Source organism: Erpetoichthys calabaricus, chromosome 16 (genome assembly GCF_900747795.2).
Source record: "Erpetoichthys calabaricus chromosome 16, fErpCal1.3, whole genome shotgun sequence".
In the NCBI taxonomy this organism is placed as follows: domain Eukaryota; kingdom Metazoa; phylum Chordata; class Cladistia; order Polypteriformes; family Polypteridae; genus Erpetoichthys; species Erpetoichthys calabaricus.
In genome coordinates this window covers 35,930,214-35,957,341 of record NC_041409.2, presented here as the reverse complement: position 1 = coordinate 35,957,341, position 27,128 = coordinate 35,930,214, and positions in this window count along the sequence as shown.

The window sequence follows — 27,128 nt, the reverse complement described above, 5'->3', positions numbered from 1 at the left end:
TGGGAAACTCTAAAGGCCTTCTTAAGAGGACGGATTATTTCATATCTTTCCCACAGAAATAAATTGGAAACCAAGAAGATATCAGAGCTAACCAGCAAAATTACTAGAATAGATCAAGAACATGCCAGGTGTCCACGTGAGGCTCTTCATAGGAAAAGGCAGGTTCTGCATTGAGAGCTTAACCTTTTAACAACTAAAGAAACTGAACAACTCATTTTTAAGTCAAGACATCATTACTATGAACACAGAGAGAAAGCTAATAAGCTCTTAGCTCAACAAATCCACAAGCAAGAAGTTCACAATGCAATCCCAGCAATCACCAACACGAACGGAGATAAAATCATTGACCATAAAAATATAATGCACACATTTAGAGACTACTATAAATCCTTATATTCTACTAAGTTCAAAGAAGACAATACATAATCTAATGCATTTCTGGATGCATTACAGATACCACAAATAGATACACTTAGTACAGAGGAATTGGATAAACCTCTGGAGCTATCATAATTACTAGATGCTATAAAGTCACTTCAGAGTGGGAAAGCAGCAGGCCATGAATTTTGTAAGAAATTCTCCACTCAGCTAGCTCCCCTCTTATTAGCAACATTTACAGAAGCTAAAGACAATCAAATTCTACCTCAGACTTTTCACCAAACAATAATCACCGTCTTTCCTAAACAAAATAAGGACTTATTACAATGTGCATCATACAGACCAATTTCACTTCTGAATAATGATGTTAAGATACTCTCCAAAATCCTAGCTAGAAGGATGGAGAGAATGCTACATTTGGTAATATATTACAAGATTAAACTGAATTTATTAAAGGCAGACACATAACTTCCAATCTTCGACTCCCGAATTTCGATCAACATGAGTGACCACCAGTGTTGCTAGGTGTGCTGACAGGCACTGATTAGAGCAATTATGATGAAAACAGGCCATTCACTCCAACAAACCTGTCCATGTATAATTCTATGCTAAGAGGAGAACTAGGTAGCTACGAAAAACCCAAATTAAGAAAGTGTTAAAATGTTACTGCCATTTCTATAATGGTAAAACATTCTGTATTTTTGGTATTTTGAAGAACTCTCTTCTAATTCTTCCAGAATGTGCTGTTTTGGTGTCACGACTACTGACTGACCCTTGTGAGCTGTGCTCATTGCCAACAGCAGCCAAGTTGATTTTATGCAAATGAATTTTTCCTCGCGGATGTTCCCTTCCATGCACACACGTATTTGCTCTTACAGAGCTCACTCTACATGAGTACGCATTGTGATGGACTGCTAGGACTCTTACTCGGCCGGGCACCTTCTTAAGGGAAGGACTGGGGGAAGGAGCTTGCATGGGACAATACCTCCCCTGGGAAGGCAGAGGGCAGCCCCCGTGGTTTGGAGCATGGAAGCTTAACACTGCCAGGGCCTGTAGCCACCACCAGGGGGTGGAAGGGGAATAGCTAAGCCCTCCTTAGCAGGACTGCCACCACACCCGGAAGTGCTGTCGTAAAAAGATCACGGGACACCTGGAGTACTTCTGGGTACCCTATAAAAGGAACCAGCTCTCACTACTCCGGCAGCCAGAGTCAGGAGGAAGAGTAGAGGTGGAAGAAAGAGACAGAGAGAGAGAGAGAAGTAAGACAAAGTACATTTACATTTACATCATTTAGCAGACGCTCTTATCCAGAGCGACTTACAACAGTGCTTAGTAGTCTACGACTGTTCTTCAGTCTTTAAGGCTAGGATTAAATCTACTGTCATTAAACAAGTTACCGCTGACCAAGTTGTATACAAAACCCTACTAGAAGAAAATAGTAAGTTGTTAGTACAAAATTTTTTTTTTTTTTTTTGAGAAAAAGGGTAGAAAAAAAAAGTATGGGGACTTTAGTCCAAGTGCTGTTTAAAGAAGTGTGTCTTCAGACGACGTTTGAAGACAGTGAGGGTCTCCGCTGTTCGTACAGCAAGAGGAAGTTCGTTCCACCACTGAGGAGCCAACACTGCAAAGAGTCTTGATGCATGTCGTCCTCTTCTTTTAAGTAAGGGTGGTTCGAGACGAGCAGTGCTTGATGTTCTGAGACAGCGAGAAGTGACACGCTGCTTAACCAGTGCTGATATGTAAGGTGGTGCAGCTCCAGTTTTGGCCTTAAAGGCAAGTGTTAGGGTTTTGAATCTGATGCGGGCAGCCACAGGGAGCCAGTACAGGTTCCGCAGCAGAGGTGTAGTGTGCGAGAATTTGGGAATATCAAAAACGAGTCTTGCAGCTGCATTCTGGATCAGTTGAAGTGGTCGTGTTGCCTTTAGTGAAAGTCCAGACATCAGAGAGTTGCAGTAGTCCAGCTTAGAGATGACCAAGGTCTGGACGAGAAGCTGAGTAGCCTCTGTAGTGAGAAAGGGGCGGATTCTCCTAATGTTGTAAAGGAGATATCTGCAGGACCTGGAGAGGTTTGCTGATGTGTGGAGAGAAAGACAATTCTTCGTCTAGAGTGACACCAAGACTTCTTGCCGTTTTTGAGGGGACGACAACCGAGTTGTCAAGAGAGATTGCAAGGTCAAGATTCGGAGATGAGTTGCCTTTGATATACAAGAGTTCAGTCTTGCTGGGATTCAACTTGAGGTGGTGGGAAGTCATCCAAGAGGAGATATCAGCAAGGCAGTTTGAGATGCGGGTTGAGACCTGCTGGTCATCGGGTGGAAAGGAGAGAATGAGTTGAGTGTCATCCGCATAGCAGTGGTAAGAGAATCCATGTCCAGCTATTACCTTCCCAAGAGAACCTGTGTATAAGGAGAAGAGGAGGGGTCCTAGGACAGAGCCCTGAGGAACACCAGTGGTCAGTCTTCGTGGAGCTGACTGGGAGCCTTGCCAGGCAACCTGGAATGTCCGGACAGCAAGGTAAGAAGCAAACCATTGCCAGACAGTGCCTGAGATCCCAAGACTAGTGAGAGTTTCCAGAAGTATCTGATGGTTGACCGTGTCAAAGGCTGCAGATAGGTCCAGAAGTTTGAGGACTGAGGACCGGTTGGTAGATCTGGCTGTGTGAAGGGTTTCAGAGACAGCAAGAAGTGCAGTCTCGGTAGAATGAGCTGCTTTGAATCCAGACTGGTGAGGGTCAAGAAGGGCGTTATTAGATAAAAACAAATTAAGTTGGTACTGTGTGCTGAGCTTATTGCTGTGTTGTACTTTGGGACTGAACTTGGGCAGGTGGGAAACAACTATTTGGAAGTATTTCCCATGAGGAGCTGCTAAATAAAAATTCTTGTTTTGTGCCACATTTGTGCCTGTGTCTGTTGTGTCCGGTGTTTGGGGAGCTGTGCACCCCCTGGTGGACACAGTATGTTAAAACATGATGCATGAGTCGGCAAGAATGAAGCACACCAAGCTGCAGTATGCCATCATGTATCTCGTATCTGACTGAGACAGAGGTACCAGACTTACTTACTTTCAGATCCTATAAAACTCTTGTGAAATGGAACTGATTATGGAGGTGCTGGCACAGCCAGCCCTGAAGAACACTTGGATAAAGCACAAACTGGAAGATCTCAGGAACCAGTGTCAACACCAGCTGAAGACGTGGCCCACCACTTGAGGCAGACACAAGATGAACACCAAGTAGTAACAAGCCAGCACATTGATTGTAAGTAGTGTCTAATTAATGCTGAGGTACAGGACATAGTTACTTACAGACCCTGTAAAACTCTCGCATAAAGGAACAGATTATGGAGGCCCCGGCACAGCCAGCACTGAAGAAGACTTGGATAAAGCACTCAGTGGAAGATCTCAGAAACCAGTGTCAGCACAAGCTGATAATGTTGCCCACCACAGGAGGCAAACACGTGCACACTAAAAGGATTTTATGATGATGATGATGACAACATACATGAACACACAACACGAACATAAACAAATCGTGGCCATGCTAAGTATAACAGGAATGATCACTCAAAAGGAGGCCAGTTTAGAAATAGCAAGTAATAAAACTGCACATGTGGGGGGAATGCCAGACGGCACACATGGAGGCCCTACCTCAGTCAAACTCCACACACAGCCTGGCCTGCTACTGCCATAACACCGTGCTGCCCATCAGTAAACTAAATAAACGCCTTTTATTGAATCAGAACCAAAGGGCAAAATGTGCTCATGTCGACTAAGCGAAGCTTTAAATTATTCAACATTTAAGAAGGATAATGTGGCCAACAGTAAACTCAAAACGGTGCATTTCTGTGAAGCTTTACAAGTCCCTCGACTAAGGCGGACCTTATCTGTTAAAGGAGATTGTTTTTGTTGGGCAGCTTAAGTGGCACTGAAAAGACCGAGTAAAGCTGGGGAGTTTGGGCAGCAGAACGTTTCACAGCTGCTGCTGCAAAAAAATAAAATAAGCAGAAAAGTGGGTTGTCCTCCTTTCATTCTTTTCTTTAATTGGTGACTATGAAACACGCGAGAATGCCTCGTTGTACTTTTACAGCGGATTAATGATGTCACCACTGAATATTCTGCTAGGTTTCACGCCGCACCATTCGGGAGCTCTGTTGCGGAAAGCATTGTTCATTTGCAGTTCCCATGACGGTCCGCCAAGACGGCCTGCTCTTTGTCTGGTATGTTCCATCAAGTGGAAATGTTGTCAAGCATTACTTACTTTCCTTGCCCCCTTCAAAACGCATCCAGCTCGTTGTTAATTTTCTTGACCCACATCCGTAAAGATAAAGAGGCCTGCTCAGTGACACAGGGGGTAGCACAACCGCTTAGCACTTCCAATCCCAGCCCTGTTGCTCTCTTCTGGTCCACTTGGATTTTCTTCCACAATCTGTGGACCAGCTGTGAATGAGAGAGGGGTTTGTCGCATGTGATGATGGCCTCTGGATGTGGCCAGCCTTGAGCCTAGGGTTAGAGTTAGGGTTAGAACAGCGCAGTGGAATAAGTGGGCTTACAAAATAGACGGGGGGGACAGTCATTTAAAAGTAACTGCCCTACATTTGTGACAATAGTGAGGGTCCTTCCTGAGCCCAACTGCCAAGTGGCCATAAGGGTTTGGCCCAACTCCTCAGGACTCTGCAGTTTTAAAAAACAAAAGAAAACGTACAAAAGAAATCAGGTGATTCCTTGGATTATTGGAGTCATAGGGTGAGGTACCATGTTAGCTGTTATGGATAGAACTGAAGCAAATTGACACCTTCCATTGGCTCACGGAACAGTTTACAATATACAAGGTTTCATGGCAGCTCAGGCCCCTTTTTCAGGCAAGCTGAAGTCTTTAAAAAGTTTACAGAAGGCAACTCAGAGGCAGGGGGCAGGAATCTCACATGAGTTGTCTTATTATGTGAAGGAGTTGACTTGAATCAATGGCGCTAGGACTGCCATTTTTTGTTTTTGAGTTACAGTCTTACGTGTATACTGTTGTGCGCTTCAAAAGGTGTTATACAAAATCAAATTTGCCAAAATTAAATTTTTAAACAGACTGTTAGAATATAAAATATCATTTGTTAACATCTCCATAAATGTTGGCATGAGTGTGCTAAGCTGACATCTTGCCTAAGTGTCAAGGCACACACTCATAAATCAGAGACACAAATGAGCCAAATCTGCACGCCTACAGGGTGCCGGAGAAAAAAATTCAAGCAGACAATGGGAGAACATGCACACTGTACACTGGCAACGAGTGGGCACTGGACTTGAACCTAAAAACTCTGAGTTAACCACTTGACCACCATGCAGCCCTCCATAGTGCATTATTGTGGAACTGCTCTGTGCAAATCCTAGAAATTTGATTCTGTTCATCTGGACAAAGTTTTTAAGTGGGAGAAATATTTCGAGACTTATCCAAGTCTCTTCCTCAGTCTCAATTGACTGCAGGTTTCCCCAACCTTATAAACAGTACCTTTGCTTAATCACCGAGACTAGCACCATTGACAAAGGGCCAGTTGATCAGTGATATGCAAATTGTCCACTGATTAGTAGACGTGTGAACCATTCATAGAGGGTTGAGGAAAGGTACTGTTTATAAGGTTGGGGAAACCTGCAGTCAATTGAGACTGAGGAAGAGACTTGGATAAGTCTCGAAATATTTCTCCCACTTAAAAACTTTGTCCAGATGAACAGAATCAAATTTCTAGGATTTCCTTACCTGGATTATTGAGCATGCATCGAGACATGCTCTGTGCAAAGAATGCTGCTCTGGGCTGGAGAAGTTCATTGTGTTTTGTCAGGGTGCAAAGTCTCAAGGCCAAACGAGCATGCAATGGGCCACTTTTTTTGTTTTTTCTGAAATATTGGCATGGTAGCAGCGTGTCAGTAACCAAACTACAAAGCTGTTTTTACTGTCACCATGATTACCATCTACACTTCAGCTTTTATATTCCTTCTTTTGCCTCATATAGCACCTTTCACAGAAGACATGACAGGGACTACTGTAGCCATCTTTCTTTTAGATTGTAGTGTCTATGTGTCACAGAGGGCCTTTCTTATCTATCCCTAATATAGTGGCCTCTCTCTCTCTCTCTATAATAAAATGCCTTTCATGCCTGCCTAAAATGTCTGTCTTACATAATGTCGTTCATCTGCCAATCTCTCACAGCTTCTATCTATCATACTACCTTACTGTCTATAGTTAGAGAGATAGATAATGTGAAAGGCACTATATAATAGATAGATAGTGCTCTTCTCATATCTATTATATAGTGCCTTTCACATCTATCTATCTATCTATCTATCTATCTATCTATCTATCTATCTATCTATCTATCTATCTATCTATCTATCTATCTATCTATTATATAGTGCCTTTCACGTCTATCTATTTAGTATATAGTGCCATTCACGGCTATCAATCTATTATATAGTGCCTTTTCAACCATCGATCTCTGATTTGCAGCTCTAAGTTATCTCTTTATGCAGGGCATGCTCCATTCTTCAGCAGTTATATTCCAAAATGTCACGTCTGAATCCAAATAAACGCTTGAGGTTGTAAAAGCTCAAACTTCATCTTCGGTTTCTGCTGTTTTTGGGGGGGCTGTCTCTTTTCCAGCGTCAATGTGGAGTTGTCCACGTACATTCAAACCTCAATGAATTGTTTTTTTTTGTTCCTCTGTTAAGAAAGGAGAAGACGTCATTTTTGGCTGATCGACAAGCTTGATAATGTCAATGACTCATCATTTTGGGATGCCTATCCTCACTTTAACTGCCGACACAAAACTGGGCGCCTGTGTAAATGGGCATGAGTGGGCCCTGTGGCAGACTGGCACGCCATCCAGCCTTGTTTCCGGCTTTCCAGTTTGAGAATGTTAAGTGCGCTATAAAGCAATAAACCTATGGACTGCTCTACTGTATACAATAAAAAAAACTCTGAAAAGGCCAAGATGGGCTCCTTTTCCTTGATGAGCAGAAAATCTGCCCTCTGCGTGAAGATCCTACCTGACTATTCTGTAATACGTTACAAAGTTGAAGAGTGAAAGTCACTTTTCTGCAACGGTCTACTGTAGAGTGTTCTGACTCCATTTGTGCATTGTTGTTACTTTTCATCCTGGACCCTGAAGTTGACCCAGAGTGCTGCACTGCACATGCCAGATGACAATGCTCTACAGAAATGCGTTACGTGGTCTACTTTCCCACAAGGTCACAAATGACTGAATACTCTCAAAAGAGGTCTTTTCAAGCAGGACTGGAATACGCATCCCAATACCGGACAACAGGATTTGGGTGCCCCTAATAAGTGAAAGCGCCGACTTCAGAACAATGCAAATCTTTAGTGCTGCCTTCAGCTTTCTTACTGATTGCCTGGGAATGGCCGGACGCGTCGGGTGACTCCGAGGAGCATAAAGAGTTACAGTAGAGGCGCGGGTCACACTTACTGCTTGGCAACAATCACATCCTTGACTGGAAACGCTGACATAATTAGAGTGACTTCACATGACAACCTAACAGCATTGTTTTCCCATCGGCCTTGTGTCTGCAAGAACATTTGAACAAAAGAATGTTTAAATTCTTAACATCTGCATTCATAACGTATTGGTAGATGCCTGTTATGGGGTCACGTGGTTAAAGGTTTTATGAATGCCTCATTTTATGATTGGGAGCAAACATCATAAATGTCAATACAAATGTATGACATGCAGAGATTTGAAAAGTACTGCACTGTGAGGAAAAAACAAAAGGCGTACACTGGGTGGTGACCGTCATGGCATTCAAGCTGGAGTCTTAATATGGGTGGGCAATCGCAGTTCTTACCAGTTGGATGTGCCCATCGAGAGGTCCGTGTGTGCTGGGTATACTCCGCAGAGGATCCTGGATCTATTATAAAGCAGCTGCTAATATTCTAGAGGAGTTATTAACTATGATATTAACAAAGTATCATTTCAAATAAGGACTTCCAATATCTTATTGTCATATTTCATTGTTTTGTATTGTTTTATAATACGCTTTATAACCTTCAGACTGTTAACCACTGCTTTTAATGGATACTTACACTAAAATGGCACCATTCCAAATGCTCAGACTAATTTGCTGTTATAAGATTTATTATGCTTACAAATGTATCACCGTCTATAACATTGAAAAAAAATAATAAAAACAGGTATGCTCTCCATGATGTTTGGCACAAGAACACATTTCTCTTCAGTTTACCTGCTCCTCTGCTGCACAGTTTAAAATTACAAACCAAACACTTCAGCCCCGATTAAAGTGCACATTGAAGACTTTCATTTAAGGAGATTTGCACACATTTCAGTCACACAACACTTTTTCTACATGGTCCCCCCATTTCAGGGTATCATAATTTTTGGACACAATGGCAGGTCTGTTAAAGCCATCAGGTTTAGGACTTTGTCGCACATCCCTTACATGCTTGATGTGTGTGATTCATAGACATCACCAGGTGCTGAGGATCTTCTCTGGTAATGTGCTGCCAAGCCTCTCATGCAGCGATCTTCAGCTCCTGCTTGTTTTGGGGGCTTGTCCTCTTAAGTTTTCTCTTCAGCATATGAAAGACCTGCTCAGTTGGATTTAAATTGAGTGACTGGCTTGACCATAAATTAATTTTCCATTTTTTGCTTTGAAAACTTTTTTTTTAGCTTTGCTGTGTTGCCTCAGAAGTATATTTGGCTCATTATCTTGTTATAGGATGAAGTGCCATTCAGTGAGTTATGAGGCATTTACTGGAGCAGATCAGATGTTTCTATCCACCTCAGAATTCATTGTGCCACTGCTGTCAGCAGTTCCATCATCAATGAAGAGAAGTGTGGTAAGACATATAGCAGCCATACATGCCCAACCCATAACACCCCCAGCACCCTGTTTACCACATGAGGTGGTCTGCTTTGGACCTCTGGCAGCTCCTTTTCATCTCCAAACTTTGCTCTCGCCATCACTCTGATGGTTCATTTTTGTCTCATCTGTCTATAAGACCTTTTTCCAGAATTCTGCAGGTTCAAGTCCTTTATCACAAACTGTAATCTGGCTGTCCTGTTTGTGTTTCATTTATGTTAGGTAGAATGCCCAGAGGGGACTGGGAACCCCTACAGATTTTATTTTTTTCTCCAGCTGTCTGGAGTTTTTTTTTTTTTGTTTTTTCTGTCCCCCCTGGCCATCGGACCTTACTATTTTTCTATATTAACTGATGTTGCCAAGCATTAATCACCATCTTTCCTAAAAAAAATAAGGACTTATCACAATGTGCATCATATAGACCAATTTCACTTCTGATTAATGATGTTAAGATACTCTCAAAAATCAAAACTAGAAGGATGGAGAAAGTGCTGCCTTTGATAATATCACAAGATCAAACTGGATTTATCAAGGGTCAACACTTATCTTCCAATCTTCGACGCCTGTTTAATGTAATATTGACTTTAAATTTTGCTTATGGTTTATAAAGCCTTAAATAATCTCGCCCCATCTTATATATCGGAATGTCTGACACCTTATATTCCAAATCGTAACCTCAGATCCTCAAATGAGTGTCTCTTTAGAATTCCAAGAGCAAAACTTAAAAGAAGTGGTGAGGCGGCCTTCTGCTATTATGCACCTAAAATCTGGAATAGCCTGCCAATAGGAATTCGCCAGGCTAACACAGTGGAGCATTTTAAAAAACTGCTGAAAACACATTACTTTAACATGGCCTTCTCATAACTTCACTGTAATTTAATCCTGATACTCTGTATATCCAATTCATTATAATAATTATTCATGGTGGCTCTAAAATCTGTACTAACCCCTACTCTCTCTTCTGTTTCCTTTTCCGGTGTCCTGGTGGCGTAAGCCACCACCATCTACTCAAAGCACCGTGATGTTCCAACAGTGATGGATTAAAAACCAGAAGTTTGCATGACCATCATCATCAAGTCCTTCCTTGAGAACCCTAATTACAAAGAGGACTATTTCATTTATGTTAGGTAGACTGCTCAGAGGGGACTGGACGGTCTCGTGGCCTGGAACCCCTGCAGATTTTATTTTTTTCTCCAGATGTCTGGAGTTTTTTTGTTTGTTTTTTTTGTTCCCCCTGGCCATCGGACCTTACTCCTTCTCTATGTTAACTAATGTTGTCTTATTTTAATTTCTTATTTTGTCTTTTATTTTTCTTTTCTTCATTATGTAAAGCACTTTGAGCTACTTTTTGTATGAAAATATCCTATATAAATAAATGTTGTTGTTGTTGTTGATGTTGTGTGGCTAACTAGTGGTCTGAATGTGTGGCCTCTGTGTTTCTGTTCATGAAGTCTTCCGCTGATAGTCGTCTCTGACACGTCCACATCTGCCTCCTGAAGACTGTTTCTGATCTGTCAGACAGGCGTTTGGGGCTTTTGCTTGACCATAGTGAGTGTGTCATCAGCCGTGGAGGTCCCTTTGCAATTACTGAGCTCATCAGTGAGCTTTTTCTTCTTCATGATATTCCAGACAGTTGATTTTGGTAATCCTAAGGTTTTACTGATGTATCTGATTGTTTTATTCTTGTTTTTCAGCCTCATAATGGCTTCTTTGACTTTCATTGGCACAGCTCTTGTCCTCATGTTGAACAATGGCAACTGCAGACTCCAAAGGGTAGAAGCAAGCCGAGGTGTCTTATGAAGCCATGAAACCCACCTGAGACATCACAAACTCCTGTGATGCCAACTGTCTCAAATATTACGATGTCCTGAAATGGGGGGACCGCATAAACGAAAGTGTTGTCATTTCTACAATGTGTGACAAAATGCATGCAAATCCCGGTAAATGAAAGTCTGCAATGTGTGCTTTAATAATGTCTGAATTGTTTGATTTGTAATTTTAAGCTATGAAGGAGAGGGGGAAATCAAGGAGAAATGCGCCTTTGTGCCAAATGTTATGGAGGGCGCTGTATTTTAATTTTATGTACAGTGAGGAGGTTTTAGTAAAATCACATTTCATATTACGAGGTTCATTTTAATTTTAACTAATGACTATTAATGATAATCACACTGTAAGTGCCACTGTTTGTAATATTAATGTTAAAATTCACAGAAGTGTTTGCATACTTTGAACACAAGCTTCTCATTCTCTTGATTATGGGGTTATATGTCACCCCCTGTAAGCTAACATGTAAAAGAACTTTCTCAGCTATGTATTTACATAATAACAGAGCTCAGCCTCTCGGCCTGTTAGATTAACTTACTGTACAAATAGAAAAATGGTGTCCAATTTTCTGACTATTTTATGAACATGTGTCCTGCAAGTGGAGGATAAGAACTTAAAGAAATTTAAAACGATGTCTAAGCCTTAAATAGAACTTTCTTAATTCAAGGACTTTTTCGTTTTTTAGTAGTATCAACTTTTCACTGAGTTTTTTGAGAATTGTTTTTACTTTGAATTTTACTAAAACATTTTAAAATTAAGACGTTTGGACTGTGGAATTATTTGCAGATACATCGCACTTATTGCCTGAATCACTCTATGAAGTAAGCTGAGGCTGCAGAATTTTGGAAACGTTGGACAAACAAGTGCTGTGACGGTTAGCAGAGAGGACACGGCGGGTAAAGCGGAGATGGGAAGAGATGGCAGATATCCAAAAGAGACTACAGAAGGTTAGGGTCAGGAAGGACATTTGATCTTAAAGACTTCTGCTTACTTATTTTACTTTAGGAAGGCAGAGTGTGGAGGTAAGAAAGCAACCCAAGGTGAGGAAGACAGGGGTCTTGAGGTAAGGGAGCTATTTGGTGTACTGTATTCTCGCTATTCATGGCACCTGACTGACTGCGTATATGTTATATTGTCTTATATTATTAGTGATTGTCCTTGTCCTCTTTATGTTGAGCCTACGGGGATGGGGCACCCTAAAGTTGCAGCAGTGGTCCTGCCCCGGATTATATAACCTGTGAGACCCCGGTGTGTCCTCCTGTTTGTTCAGCTCTCCCTTGATCTTTGGATTTTAACTCCTTCTTTTGTAATCTTAAGGTTTTGTGAACCTCTGAATCCCAGAGGTAGCTGCGCTATCCACCATGCTGCCCTTCATTTAATAGTACATTTCTAAATATAATAATGAACCATTGCCACTTTTAAATATGTTAATGACAAAACAATCCATGAGAGTTACTTGGAGATAATAAGTCATGCAGTGGTGTCATACGCATTATTATAATTTGTTGCTAAGCCCCTAAAGTCAGTCCAGAGATGCAAAATGATGATGTCACACCTCGGCTCCTGGCATTTCGATCGGCCTTGATGAGATATGCAGCAGCTTATCAGGGATTTTCCCTTTGTTTTGACAAGCTACTCTATTGAAAGGCTCCTCTCATCTCTCTGTTTGCTGGCCCTGACGTCTGCAGCAAATCTCCGTGCAGATGAAACTTGGTCAAAATGACGCCTCGCTGTCAAGGTCACAGGGTTGCAGTGCCTATCCCAGCTGCTCTGTCCTCACCAGATGGTAGTCCACTGCCATTCCCCATCAATAATGTCTTAGAGAGGCAAGGCTCGGGGGTATAGGGAGCCACAAGAGGGGGCTGTAACCTTCTGGTCTTGTGCCAGTAGAGAGCTACAGTACCTTCTCTGTTAACAGGGGGTCTGGGCAAGATGTGACACCAGAATGGACTTCAAAGACAAAAGGAGTGGGGTAAAAGCAGAAGAGGAAGACCCCAGACTGGGACGTGTGGCATACAGGAGTCCACTCCTGCTTCTCCTTTTATCTTCAGTGGGCCCCCCTATGGCTACATGGAATGGTAAGGCAAAGAAAAGGCAAAGCTTGAGTGGACTTCTTCACTCTGGAAATGTGAATTTTGTCTGGCATTGGAGGACAGCAGTGCAAACTAAGGGGACATTAATTTAGAGCTGAAGCATGAAGCTCTTCTTTACTCAGAGAGACCACGGGAATCATTCAAACTACCAAGACATGGAGCTGAAGCAGAAACCTTGACAACCTTTAAGTATCTGGAGGAGTTTTTGGGCAGCTTAACCTAAATAAACTAGTTACAAATGAGCCGAAGGGTTTCTCGTTTGTCAAATTTCTTATGTTCTTAAGTGGGGAAACAATCTAGCTGGTCAGACGGAGCAAGAGAGACATCCACTCTACTCCCTTACTGTGTGCTCGCCCTGTGATCATCCCCTCCTTGTGTCTTTCATTTGCTGACCAAGAGTCTTTGCACTTATCTCAGGCCTGCTCCTCACCGGCAGCCTCTCGGTTGTAAAAACGAGCAGACGGGTTAAAGAGCCAACTGAGAAGAGAAGTCAATAGGCAAGCAAGAATCGAAATGAAGAAGACAAGAGATGTGGCAGCTAAACCAAAGGGACAGGTAAACTCGCAACTCGAAAAAGAAAGCAAAGCAGGGTCAAAGCCAGAAAATGAACAGGAGAGCTTTACTTTCTAAATACGTCCATAAAGTCAAATAGCCAATGTGCCACATGAGTGCCTTTATACCACTGCAGAACGGGGCACCATCTCCATGGGGGTCTCAACCTGGCGACCAGGTACCGAAACAGCAACGTCCACATAAAAACAACATGGCGTCGTGGTATCTTAAGGTACCAACACGAAAATAATGAGTCTTTCACAAGGCACCACAAACATTAAAAGATACTTCAAACAAAAAGCTTCCTGACAATAAGCAACATTAGTCAGTCATTATCCAACCCGCTATATCCTAACACAAGGTCACGGGGGTCTGCTGGAGCCAATCCCAGCCAGCACAGGGTGCAAGGCAATAAGCAACATTATCACAGGGTAAATCCTTTATAAGGAAAAATTCAAAATAAATGTGGTTCATAACACAAGGCAGACGAATCCTTGTAGTTCTTCTTGAGGTTCCAACTCTTTTCAGCATATTTGGGGGCCAAGGATAGGGGGCGCTGGGAAGCAAGGAGACCAGCGGGTGACTGGAATGAAGGGGAGAGACCAGGGAGCGGACAAAAACTCAAACTGCAGCCCCTTGCCCATCACTGGCCTCCATGTGAGGAAAATAAATTGCTTTTAAGTGAACTGGGATACAAGTGCCATTACTTGAAGAGAACAGTGGTAAAAATGGCGACCACAGACCACCGAACCGCTCGCTGTCACCCTGCCACTTCCATGGTGCGTCAGTGCTACAAATTTAGCAATATTTCTGAATAAGTGAGTTCATTGCTGTTTATAAAACACAGGGAGCCCATGAAGATCGTTAGAGCTGCCATCAGGATGTGCGAGAGCGCCTCTCCTTCTTGCTGCTTGATTGTTTCAATGAATGTGATGAAGGCTAAGTGACATTTCTGGGGACGAGTGGCACCATACACTGGGGATGGGTAAAAGCCACACATGCAGTCCGTACTGCCATGTCACGGTGTGAGGCAGAAGACAGGGAGATCGAACAGACATTAATCTGATTTGAACGCCTTCCAGGCCATCACTGCCCTGCTCTGCTGTCTCAAGTCTGCTCATTTCAGCCTTCTTGTTGCTTTCCGTCTGTTAACTGTAAACTTAACGTGATGGGGGAACAAAACTGAGCCCACCCTGACCTCACCAGTCGTTGTAGAACTCAAGAGCTGCTGGCCATCTTTTCTTATCTATAGAATAAAAATCAGGGTGCCTCATGGTGGCTGGACCTCTGCTCAGTTCCCAGCCTGGTCACTCCGGGTCTCTCCGTTTATCTCAAAACCATAAAGATTAGGTGACTGGTGACTCTAAACTATCTCCATATTTGTGTGTGTTAATTAGGCTTCATTTTTTGCTTTATTTATGGGACTTTGTGGTGAATTTGTCTTCTCTTGCTTTATTCTCTGTGTGTTGGCAATGAGGGATGATGGGCGATGTGACAGAAGTCACCCAGATATCCAGACGACAGTCTCTGTGAATTTCATTGCGGATGAGGACGCTCTAACTGGACACGTTTAGCGAGTAGGAATACAGAAAGAACAAGCTGGGCAGTTGTTGGTGACCAGAAAATGAAAAGTTTTAAGGGAGCAGACAAACGTTGTAGCCAGAAGAACAGGAAGAGGTAAAAATAAATAATGAGAAAGAAAACAAAAGCAAGAGAAAAGAGTCGGAGTCAATAATGGTAGACAAAGAACATAACAAAATACCAAGGACCCTAACAGAAATCGTCCACTAACAAACGTCATGACAGGAAAACTGCATGGCAACCAAACTGACATCCAAACGCAGTCAAAAAGAGCCAAAAAAAACAAAACGGTAAAAATGACAAAACTTAAAAAAAAAACTCGACTGAAAAAAGTAGTTTATAGGTGGAGGACCCAGCGGGATCAAAGTCTCTGTGCAGGTCATCAGCTTTCATGGCAAACACGCGTGTCATTGTGCAACTGCTGAATCTCTCCTGTGTCCCTCCAGAAGGTCAGCGGTCAACTCGCCCATGTGACAATGCACTCTCAATGGCTGCCTCCTTTGTTTGCTTTAATTTAGAATGAACTGCCCTGCCTTGGCCTCTTGCCATTCGTTCTGGTTTGCCAGACAGCTCAAGAGCGCCCCCTGTGTTTCAGATTCTGTTCATGTTTTTTGCTTATTTACTTGGCTGAGCTGGAACTTATTAATGTCTAGTGATATGCCAAGAATGAACGAACGAGCTGGTTCTTTTGTACTTGTCTTGGTCTCTGAACGAATGTACTGGTTCAATGACAGGCATTGCGCGGAGTGAGCTACGTTTTATATGGCATTCCACGACAATCTAGAGCTTTCATCTTAACTTCACTTAAACAGCTGCGGTCTTCATGAAATCACCTGTCAGTAAACAGTTCCACCAAACTGTCATGGTGACAACTAGCCAATGGCTGACTTGGTAGATGACACCAAGCACCGCCCATTCTGACCGAGTGACTACTGACTGGTTGAATGAGCCGGTGTGCCCCCTACCGGTCTGGAGAGCCACTGCAAGCTCATTCACAAACTGCAGACAAGAGACTCGCAGGACAGCGTAGCGCAGTTCAGTTTACTGATGATATCAGTATGGAGGTTTGCACCAAAAAGGACGGGATATAAAAGAAGGACATTGGGGGAGATTAATCCAAAACTGAAAATAATTTTATTTAGTCATATCTCAATGTGACACACAGTTTTATCATGATGTGTGCACTATTTGTACGATTGTTTATTTTCTATTCAGTGTGGAAATTTTATTTACTGTTAAAATTCATTAGAGAGATTTTTATTATTACAAGTAAGCCCACGATTCGCTAGCGAATTGGAAATCCTAGAATGGCAATCAGTTTCTGTTCCGTCCGATATGTGGATGGATGACATATCATGGAGGGCGGGTGCGTCTGGAGAAATGTCATTTAATCCAATAAGCATATCTGTACTAAAGCGGTTTCGTTTTGTGGAGACGTGAGTCTGTTGCCTTCGCTGACACCGACTGCTTGAACAGGTTGTGTTGTTTGGGGGCCACCTACTGACTCTGGGAAGCCACTGCGAGTGCCACAGCGCAATATGCGCCTCGGTGGGAAGCCGCTGCGTGAAGACATATCATGGAGGGTATATGCGGTGGTGTGGGCGGTCGCGTCCAGGCGGCTGTACAACCTGGCGTGCACGCTTTACCTCAGGTGTAGTTCACAGGTCGTAGTCTCGTTTCTGTGTTTTCTTTGGTTTGAGCCGCGACTCCTTTCACAAGCACGTTGTAGGTGCGCGCGGCAGGCGCCACAGCGTTTTGGGACGCCGCTGCGTTTGACTCTGGACTCTGGGGCGGGCGCCTAACTGAATGACCGTTATGTGATCTACATTACTGGCACAGTGGATTAGAGCAAATGTAGTTTACAGGTGGCGGGCTCGTTGCAGTGCGGCAGTGCGCGTGACATCCGGTTTACAACCTTCTCATTTCTGTGTTTTCTGTGCAGTGCAGCAGTGCATGTGCGCCTCGATGTGCCCAGCGCCCAGCGCCCTGCATCCATATCCGGTTTACAACCTTCGGTTAGTAAGATGGATTATTGTTAATATGATGTGTGAATTGCTTATTTTGTTGCTTGCTTTTTACATTGTTTACATTGTTTGATGCTTAAAGTTGTTGCACAGTTACAATGCTATTCTAGATTTTAAACTCAAGTATAGCTTGGTGTTCTTTTTGACGTGAATAAATCAGTGATTCAAAGATTCAGATCATTTTGGTGAAGTGAACAAAACAAATCGAATCGCTAAAATAAATTGTTTTGCACCTTACTAATTACATTATAAGAGAGGCGGTTGCTTATTATGACGACAATATTAGTGTGGGTGCACAAGAAGTCATCCTGTCAAACCCCACTTGGGCTACTCGAGTGGAACTAAAGACCTCCTCATGGGGCTCCTGGGTAGTGTCATGGCTCCACAAATTAAACAGGGGACCAAACAAGACGAGAGTGCCCACCAAAAAGTAAACAAAAGGCACCATCTGGTTAAGACCACGTGACTTTTCCAGCGATTTTCACTTACATAATCTTAACGAGTTGAAGGCATTCGTCAGTCGTCTAGCGTGACCCACCCAGCGATTCACTCCAACACACCCACAACTCACCCTGGCACATTCAAACAGTCGTAGGGTGGGCTCTGTGTGCATGACGGCGGACATCCAATGAATGCTCATCTGCAAGTAGCATCAAGGAGTAAGAAGCACAGGTGGCTCGGACCTCACAAACACAAGAGAAGCTTGTCAGTCTGGGGTCTCGACAGAGTGGAAGAAAGAAAAGAAAAGGTGAACTCGGCCCACCTGTTAACCTTTTGTGCTATGATTGGGTTTCATGCTAATTATTTTGTATACTTGTACTTGTATGGTGGGCTACTGAGGTCTCCGATTCTCTACCTTTTATTATTTACTTGAATTTCACCAAGATTCACATGTTGTGTTTTGTTTTGCAATAACTTGGGATGCCATTTTAGGTCTTCAGTTGCCTCCATTTTGTTATTATCTCGTTAGGTCTGCTTCCGTGCATTTCTAGTGGCCTGGCCTCTGAAGTTGTGACATGTGCTTAACCAACGCCAGTCATTCTCTACCCTATCTGATCTGCAGACACCAAAACTCTCAAAAAAGCCTTGTGTAAGCCCGACTCACGTGTTACTTTTGACCTCTTGCTTGTTCTCTTGACCCTGAATCTTGTGTCTTGCTTTGGTTTCGGTTTCCTTTTACTGTCGATCCCTTTTTGTTATTCTCCAAGTTCATCTGCCAATGCACAGTCAGTACATTTTCAACAACATCGACTCCGTCAGGCAGCACAGGGGTGAGCACAGCTGTGCTGGAAAGTTGACACGCTGTCGCTAAATCTGTCCGGCGATGAGATCAGCACCCCAGACGGCAAGTCTGACAAACCCAACCAGTCGAGTAACGTGACATCGGCTTTAGCGCCAACTGCTGTGCTAGCATTTCTTGTGTCGTTAGTTTAAGGTTTTCTGCGGTTGATTATTGGGGGAGCAGGGAGTAAAGAAAATTGTTTTTATTGTCAAAAATGACAGAATTTTTTAGCAAAGTTGTAAATGGAAAATCTAGATTATATAACCTTGAAGGTGACACACAGAAATATCTGAGCCTTTCACACTCTGCATTCCTATCCACATATCAGAAGGAAGACAGACATTTGAAATCAGTGTCAGGGCAGCCCACCTCTGCTCTCAGTTTAAGGGGTGACTCTCATCCAGTCATCTGATCAAGGTGCACAGACTGCAGATGACGTGAGCCTGCAGGTGACCACAAAGTGACCTGCGCTCATCGGTTTCAGCCGCACAGGGACCCGCCATAGGACTCGATAACCAGCTTAGGACCACGCGTGCCGATTCACTGGCGTGCCTGAAAATTCCCACTGCCTGGTGAAATGAGGTAACCTTACCTCAGAGCTGAGGCCTCCTGCACAGGGAATCATAACGCTGGAGGGCCACCCGCGTGGACTCTGCCATCCTGCGTCAGACCCTCTGCCTCTCTCCGCATGCCGTGGTGGTTGACTCTTAACCTTTAATTACATTCAGCGAATTCCAAAGGTATTCAACTGGAACATCGGCCACGGCTCTCCCGGCGTGCACATGGTGACCCCTCAGCTTGTTATTGAATAACACGTGCGGCTGCACAGAAGTGGAATGCGATTTAAAGTGTAAAAGCCTGTGGAATTAGCTTTTCCCTCCTTGGATCACATTACGCAGTGAATGAGTGCATTCTAAGGCTGCAAATTAAAGCAACCATCGGGCCTCGAAAGGGGCAGCATGGCGCTATAAAAAAAAGGCACCCCAAGGATATCTCATAACAGACCATTGTCAAATCTTTCGAATGCAATCCAATATATAAACAGACCCTCAGGAAGATAAGGGGCACACAGATTGGTCTCTCAGTGGCAGTCACCAGAGGTGTCCCCACATCCATGTGGGTGTCCCTATGGCACCCCTCTCACACCCCCAACTTACAGCTTCAAACAGCAGCTATGGACTCAGAGCTGACCAGTGGGTGCGGAATGTCGTAATGGAAGGAAAGAAGCTGGGGTGGTGCTGGGCCACAAGGTTAGGGTTAGGAAATTAGGACATAAGCGCTCTCGCTTATCCGCTATTATAAAAGCTTAATTCATTTTACGACACCTGCAGTCTCATCACATCTGTTTGCAGATAAGGTCCTCACGCTGGACTGCAGGCTGGGGCCAGGATGGACATCAGGGGTTTGTATTTGTGCCCGTGTGCCACAGGAAAACAAATAAAACAAAAACAAAATCTGAGAGGCCTGTCACACTGAGTATCTGTGATGTCCTCAGATGTTGGAGCTGTGTGTGCACTGCACAAAATGGATGGATGTGTGCCCACCCGGTGCCAAGAGGCCACTGGACCTCATCATGATGGGCATCAGGACTTGTAATTGTGGCTCACACATCAGGAGTTAAAAGGCTGATGAAGTCCTTCGTCCTTTGCACACAACGCCTGTCGCTACTATTGACTGGAAGGTTTGTGAGGTCCTCTGATCAGCCCTGCCATGAGCACTTGGGGTCTCTGGTAGACCACCTAGAAGATGGTGGAACTTAACTATACAGGAAGAAAAAGTCATAAGAAAGTTTCTGTAGGAGGAAGGATCATCACCAAGGGGTGAGAGGGGAGGGCTGGTAGACCATCTCCCCCCAAGCTGGTGTCAGACCGGAACCTACGCCAGTTTTTCCCATAGGGTCAATGCTTCAGTATCCACGTTTTCCGTATCCATTGGGCTTTTCAGAAATGCAACCCCCACGGATAATGAGAATCGACAGTGTATATAAGACCGGGTACTCAATGAGGGTCCTGGAGGTCCGCACTGGCTGCAGGTTTTTGTCCTAACCAAATCTGTAGCTGGAACCCATTCATTTACTACTAAAGTAAAACGCTTTTTTGGGCTTAGTTGTAGTTAACTCGTTGTTATGATTTAGACGCCTTAATTGACTATTTTAATTTTAAACAATGCCATTTGGTTTTCATTGTTGCCTGTTTTCCTAACCAACCATCAGAGGTGCAAATGACAAAGGAACCACCAGCTAAGGGGCTTCCATTTAAACCTGTGCTCATGCATCATGAATTATCTGTGTTAATAAAATGTTTTGAAATAAATGAGAGAGAAGGGAAAGAACATGAAACATATGGATAAAGCTGTCAGAAAATTAAAAATCTGCAGTGTGATAAAGATTTGACTTGGAAGTGTGAAACCTCCAGCAAGCCATAGAATTAAACACCAAGTTTTATTATCTGCAAGGCCTGAGTTCTAACTAAGAACTGGCAGGAAGGAAGACTTGCAGCCCCTGTGGACCTCCAGGCCTGCAGTTTAGTACCCCAATACGTGCATTGGGGGTGACACTGGAGAGCAGCAGGGAGGCCGACTGGCTAATACACTCCATGACTTCCTGCTATCTCGTCGTGGCCTGGTGACCTGTGCTGGTTTCAAAAGTTGGGGACGAGAGCTGCAGTGACATGTGCCACCACTAGGGGGTGGTCTAGCAGAGCAGTCAGAAGGGCTTGACATTAAGGGGTCTGCGACGTGGCAGCTGGAGTGAGTGAAGCCCAGGCGTTCAACGTTTTATTGTTGCTTCACCGAAAGTGCACTCCCTTGTGGGATCTCGATGTGGTAGGCCAGTTGTTCTGTGGCTGACAAGAAGGCCATCAAGAGGACCATCAAATGAGCCCCGAAAACCACTGACATGCACAGAGGCCTGCATTTTCTGTTGTCTCTGCCAGGCTACAAATGTCCGTCAGTAAGGACTCATCCCACCCTGGCCATCACCTTTTCACTTGGCTACCTTCTGGCAGACACACCAGGGTTACTAAGACCTGCACCTCTGGGCTCGGTACCACCAAGACACTGACCTCCACTCTCCAACACAAAGCGGCACATGTGTACACACCTCCAATGTCACACAATGGTGACAATGACACCGGACTGAGTGCATGGGCAACAATGACTGCACAATTTGACAAGGCCAGCCCTTCACCCAGCATGTGAGCTTCATGAATAAACCCGAAAGTACAGCAGGCTGACGTGGGCGCGTTGTGTGCAGAGCAGCGTGGGCCTTTCATGCAGTGGAAGATCAGCGTTTATCTCATTGGTTTGGACAAAGTTTGCAAAGTTTTGTACAATTAAGTGGAAGTTCAGTTCCTAATTTTGAACTGAGTTTTAAATATCAATCATCCATCCATCCATTTTCCAACCTGCTGAATCCTAACACAGGGTCACGGGGGTCTGCTGGAGCCAATCCCAGCCAACACAGGGCGCAAGGCAGGGATCCAATCCCGGGCAGGGCGCCAACCCACCGCAGGACACACACACACACACACACACCAAGCACACACCAGGGCCAATTTAGAATCGCCAATCCACCTAACCTGCATGTCTTTGGAGGAAATCGGAGTACCCGGAGGAAACCCACGCAGACACGGGGAGAACATGCAAACTCCACGCAGGGAGGTCCCAGGAAGCGAACCCGGGTCTCCTAACTGCGAGGCAGCAGCGCCACCACTGCGCCACCGTAATATCAATCATGACAATTGAAATTATTATTCCATGCCAAATGTTTACAAATAAGATGGCCACTCTCTTTAGAGCAATCATGGTCTGCTACGTGGAGGGGAATTGTTCTTTGTGACGTCAGCCTACCACTAGCATCTCAACAAGCTAATCTGAATCAGTCGTGATCTTCTCCAAAGCCCATGCTGTTCATCGGAGCTCAGGTTCAAATGTCTGTTGCTGGCCCTGTGCCATCTATGGCAGTGCATGGAAAAAGCACTGCCTGGCAGCTTCATTCTTATTTAGTCGCCATACTTAATGTCTGATTCCAGGAGTGCCCACCTTAGTCTCCACCGACTCCTACATCTGGCACTCTCAGCTCTCACTGCATCCTGCTGAGCAGCCCCAGATGGACACTCTGAACACTCGGTGTAGGCTACTGCTGGAGATACACAGGCCACTCAGGCCGTGGTCCAGTTGTTCAACTCATTCTTCAGTTGTCTGGTCAATCGGCCTGCTGAGTGGCCGTTTTTTTTACTTGATTGGTTGGCAGGTTGTTTGGTCAGATCTTCAGTGAGTTGGTCACTGCACAGTCCACTTGTTGATCAGTCGTTCACTCAGTCATTCAGTCAGTTGGTGGTTCAGTCGGTTGGTCAGTTGGTCAGTTTCCCCAGGATCTCTCAAGCTCAGCCTTGCCAAACTGCCCATCAAGGCCTGTCACCATAAAGCTGGTGCTCAGCCACTGACCCATAATGCAAATTAAAGCAAGCATTTCTCAAACCTTCTTCCATGACAGGAATGCGGACAGGACAGCTGATCATGGTAGGGCCCACCGGCACTCACAAGCAGCAGTCAAAGTCACCAAGTAACTTAATCTACATGCTTGGAGATGTCCAGTGCAACTGACGTACCTGGAAAAGAGTGAAACACACACCAAAAATACAAAGAGCGGCAGCCTGGGCTTTTGAACCTGAGTCTCTGCTAATTACTGCTCCAGTGCCACACTCCCCATTACTATTATAATGCCAAACATCAGACAACATAACCCACTTTAGGGTCAGGGGGCTAAAGACTAACACCACAGCACTGGGTGCAAGTCAAGAACCAATCCTGGCAGGGACGCCCTCCATTACAGAGCCCATTCACACTTACACACGTATCTATATGGGACCAGTTTAGAGTCCCCAGAAAACAGAACCAGGGCAGGCTGGAGGGAAACCCACTTCGACACGGGAAGAACATACAAATTCTACATAGACAAAGCCAGGACATTAAAGCCATGTGGCACCAGACCTCACCACTGTGCCACCAGGCCGCCCATTAGATAGATAGATAGATAGATAGATAGATAGATAGATAGATAGATAGATAGATAGATAGATAGATAGATAGATAGATAGATAGATAGATAGATAGATACCTATAACAACTTCATAAAAGTGTGTGTCAAACTGGTTGCCATATCTCTGTCATTCCAACAGATGGAGCATCAACAATATTTATAGTTAAAATGCATTGCTACAAGTGTTAGTGATGAGCTACCTGTTTGTATTTGTCATTCCAACAGATGGTTCATCACTAACACTTGTAGCAATGTTGCTGATGTGTCTTCTGTTGGAATGACAAAGGCAATACATTTAATTATTACATACATCCAAAACACATTCCAGTAGGTAATGCACAGCAGATGTTAATGCTGAGGTCCACCCTGGTTACTTAGATTTCAACTGATAGCACAGCTAGCATCTACCTATCTATACACACATAGATATAGAGTATATGCCGTGTATTTATCTGTATATATATGCTGTATATACTGTACAGTACATTCATAGATGTCTACACAAACTGTATATAAATATTCTTCTGTATACGCTATCTGTGTAAGTCAAGCAAAAGTACAACATAATGACACATTGTCTACAAAAGGAAACGACCCCCATGTGATCTGTGAATGGGTCACTTCGCTGGACTCATGCAGGTTCTCCGGTGCTGCTTGAAAATCCTGAAAGTCACATGTGGTGTCGCCCCCTAGTGTTTAAAGCTCTGATCTGCAATCCTGTACCAACTCATTTAAGCTGAACAGGTTCACACAAGAAGGTATTGTTTAACTACTGGGACGTTGCTATATGAGATTAAAGCTTCTTTTTCACTCCATTCCTTCTAACTGTACCCACCCACTCATGTTCTCCCCTGTTTGTCCAGTTTGGGCCAGTGGGGATCCAGTGACTATTCGAGTAAGGCCGCGTGGTAAGCAGGAACCAAAGCTGAACCAAACTGGTCTCAGTGTGTCTGTGTCTGAACTGATCTGTGAAGTTTCTCCGAATGTCCAGTTCCTGGCCGCTCATACTGGTCACATCTTTGCTCAGTGTGCCTGCAGAGATGAAGAGCAGGCTGGAGGGGAACACAGACACAGACAAGCAAACAATGCATGGAGCTGAAGGTTAAACCCCCATCCTCTTTACATCCATATCAGCAGAAAGTCTGCCTTAAGTCGTGTGTATTGTGCACCTATCAGTGGAAATGACCTTCAAGATGGATCTGATGGCAAGCCCGTAGTGATTGCTTACTGGCTAATGAATAAAGTTGTTGAATAGTAAAAGCTGTATTTTATATAGTAATGAGCGCCGTATGATGCTATAGAGCAGCAGGGTACTTTGCATAGCCCCTCATTTGGGTCATTTACAGGACGCCTCTCTTCTCTCGCGGCTCTCAGTATCCGCCGTCAGATCAAGGCAGCTCTTAATAGCGAGGGGCGCCCTCTGGCGGCGGTCGGGCGCACTGCAGGCGACTAACCTTACAGTGGGATCGACGGCTTACCGCCGCATTTAATGACCGCCTGCGAAAAGCCAATCAGTGAGCAATAATCGGGGACAAGAGTGTCACCATCAGTCAAGCCGCGCACAAGAAAGCCCCTACACTGCTCTCGAGATTCGCGTTACCGTGTCATTTGGTAGGGGGTTCGGTCTGGCAGCCCATTGCGATGCTGTCTTGTGCTTTAACCACCATAAATCCAAAGAATGAAACAAGACCCTCGAAAAAAATGAAGAAATATCGACCAGGCACCAAGGTCATAACACACGGTGATAAAAAGGAGAGGGGCTTCAAAGGTAGAGGAACGACTGGCGGGTAGCCTGGGGGGACAGGGACTTAAATTCTTAATCTATGAAAGAAGCAAATGAGCAAAAGTGAAGACCACTTGAATTAGACATTTGCGTGCAGTTCTGTAGGAGTTTGAGCAGCGCAGCAGACAAATGTCTAATGTAAGTGGCGCAAAGAAAGAAAGAAAGAAAGAAAGAAAGAAAGAAAGAAAGAAAGAAAGAAAGAAAGAAAGAAAGAAAGTACAATTACATTTACGTTACAGGAGCGAGCCTTTCAAACGTCACCGAAACAGCAGCGCCCTTGTGTGCGGGTGCGAATGTGGCGTACTCGGGAGACCCCCAGATCTAACTCTAATGGCGTGAAAGGCGCCCCCGATAGCACACTAAGCCATCTGAAGCAAAAACCTTGACAGCCTTTAAGAGGTATCTGAGGGGGCTATCAGCGAAACAGACGAGCCTGATGAACCGAGTGCGCTCTCCTCGCGTTTGTATGTTTCAAATGTGACCTCTGATGGCAGTGAGGGTTCCCTGCGATGTGCTTCAGATGAGATACGAGTTTAGAACTGACTGCCGGGGCAACAAGCACGCGTCTTGGGTTCAATCGGAGCACAGCGCCCTCATGGGGTCCGGTATGAAGTTTGCACGTTGTCCACGTGTCGCCAACCTCCAAGTGAACCCGTGTCTCGTGTGGCGATAAACTGGCCTCTCCCGCTCCTGCCTTGTGCAGACCGGATAGCCCCCCAAACCCCCTTGACCCCAAATTAGACCTCACGGGTTCGAGATATGATGTGAGCATAGTGCACCTTCAGTCCAGCTGGTATACTGTAGTATTAATAACGCTAGCGGTTAATATGATGAAGCAGCTGCGTGCGGACTGGCCACTCGCTGTATTCGGGTGGAATAGTGGGCTGCGCTTTGTGTTCCTGGAAAGGCTCTGGTTCAACTCTCCAAAGGAACTAAGTGGCTCAGACTACTACAACCGTGTTATTATCACGTGATAATCACCATACTTGTCCTAAAATGTAACTTACAGAGCAATAATAGCGGATAAGGCTTCGGACCTCAAATCCAGAGGCTGTGAGTTCAAACCCCGCTACTGACACGGTGTGACCCTGAGGAAGTCACTTCACCTGCCTGTGCTCCAATTGGGGAAAAAAAAGAAATGTAATCAATTGTAGCTCAAATTCTGAAAATCATCTTGGATGACGATAATAATAATAATAATAAACTACTTTGTAAATCGAGCAGCACGGTGGCCCAGTGGTTCGCTTCCCGGGACCTCCCTGCGTGGAGTTTGCATGTTCTCCCTCCGTCCGCGTGGGTTTCCTCCTGGTGCTTCGGTTTCCTTCCACAGTCCAAAGACATGCAGGTTAGGTGCATTGGCGATCCTAAATTGTCCCTAGTGTGTGCTTGGTGTGTGTGTGTGTCCTGCGGTGGGCTGGCACCCTGCCAAGGGTTTGTTCCTGCCTTGCGCCCTGTGTTGGATGGGATTGGCTCCAGCAGACCTGTGTTAGGATATAGCGGGTTGGAAAATGACTGACTGGCTGACTTTGTAAATCAGGAGACACACATTATAGTCCGCCTTTTTTCTCGTCCGTTTATTCAGTCCACGATCATGGGGAGCCGGAGCCTACCCCAGCAGCATTGGGCGCAAAGGGGAAACAACGCGAGACATTCGCAGTTCAGAATGGCCCCGAGAAAAGCCCTCCTGTATAAACTG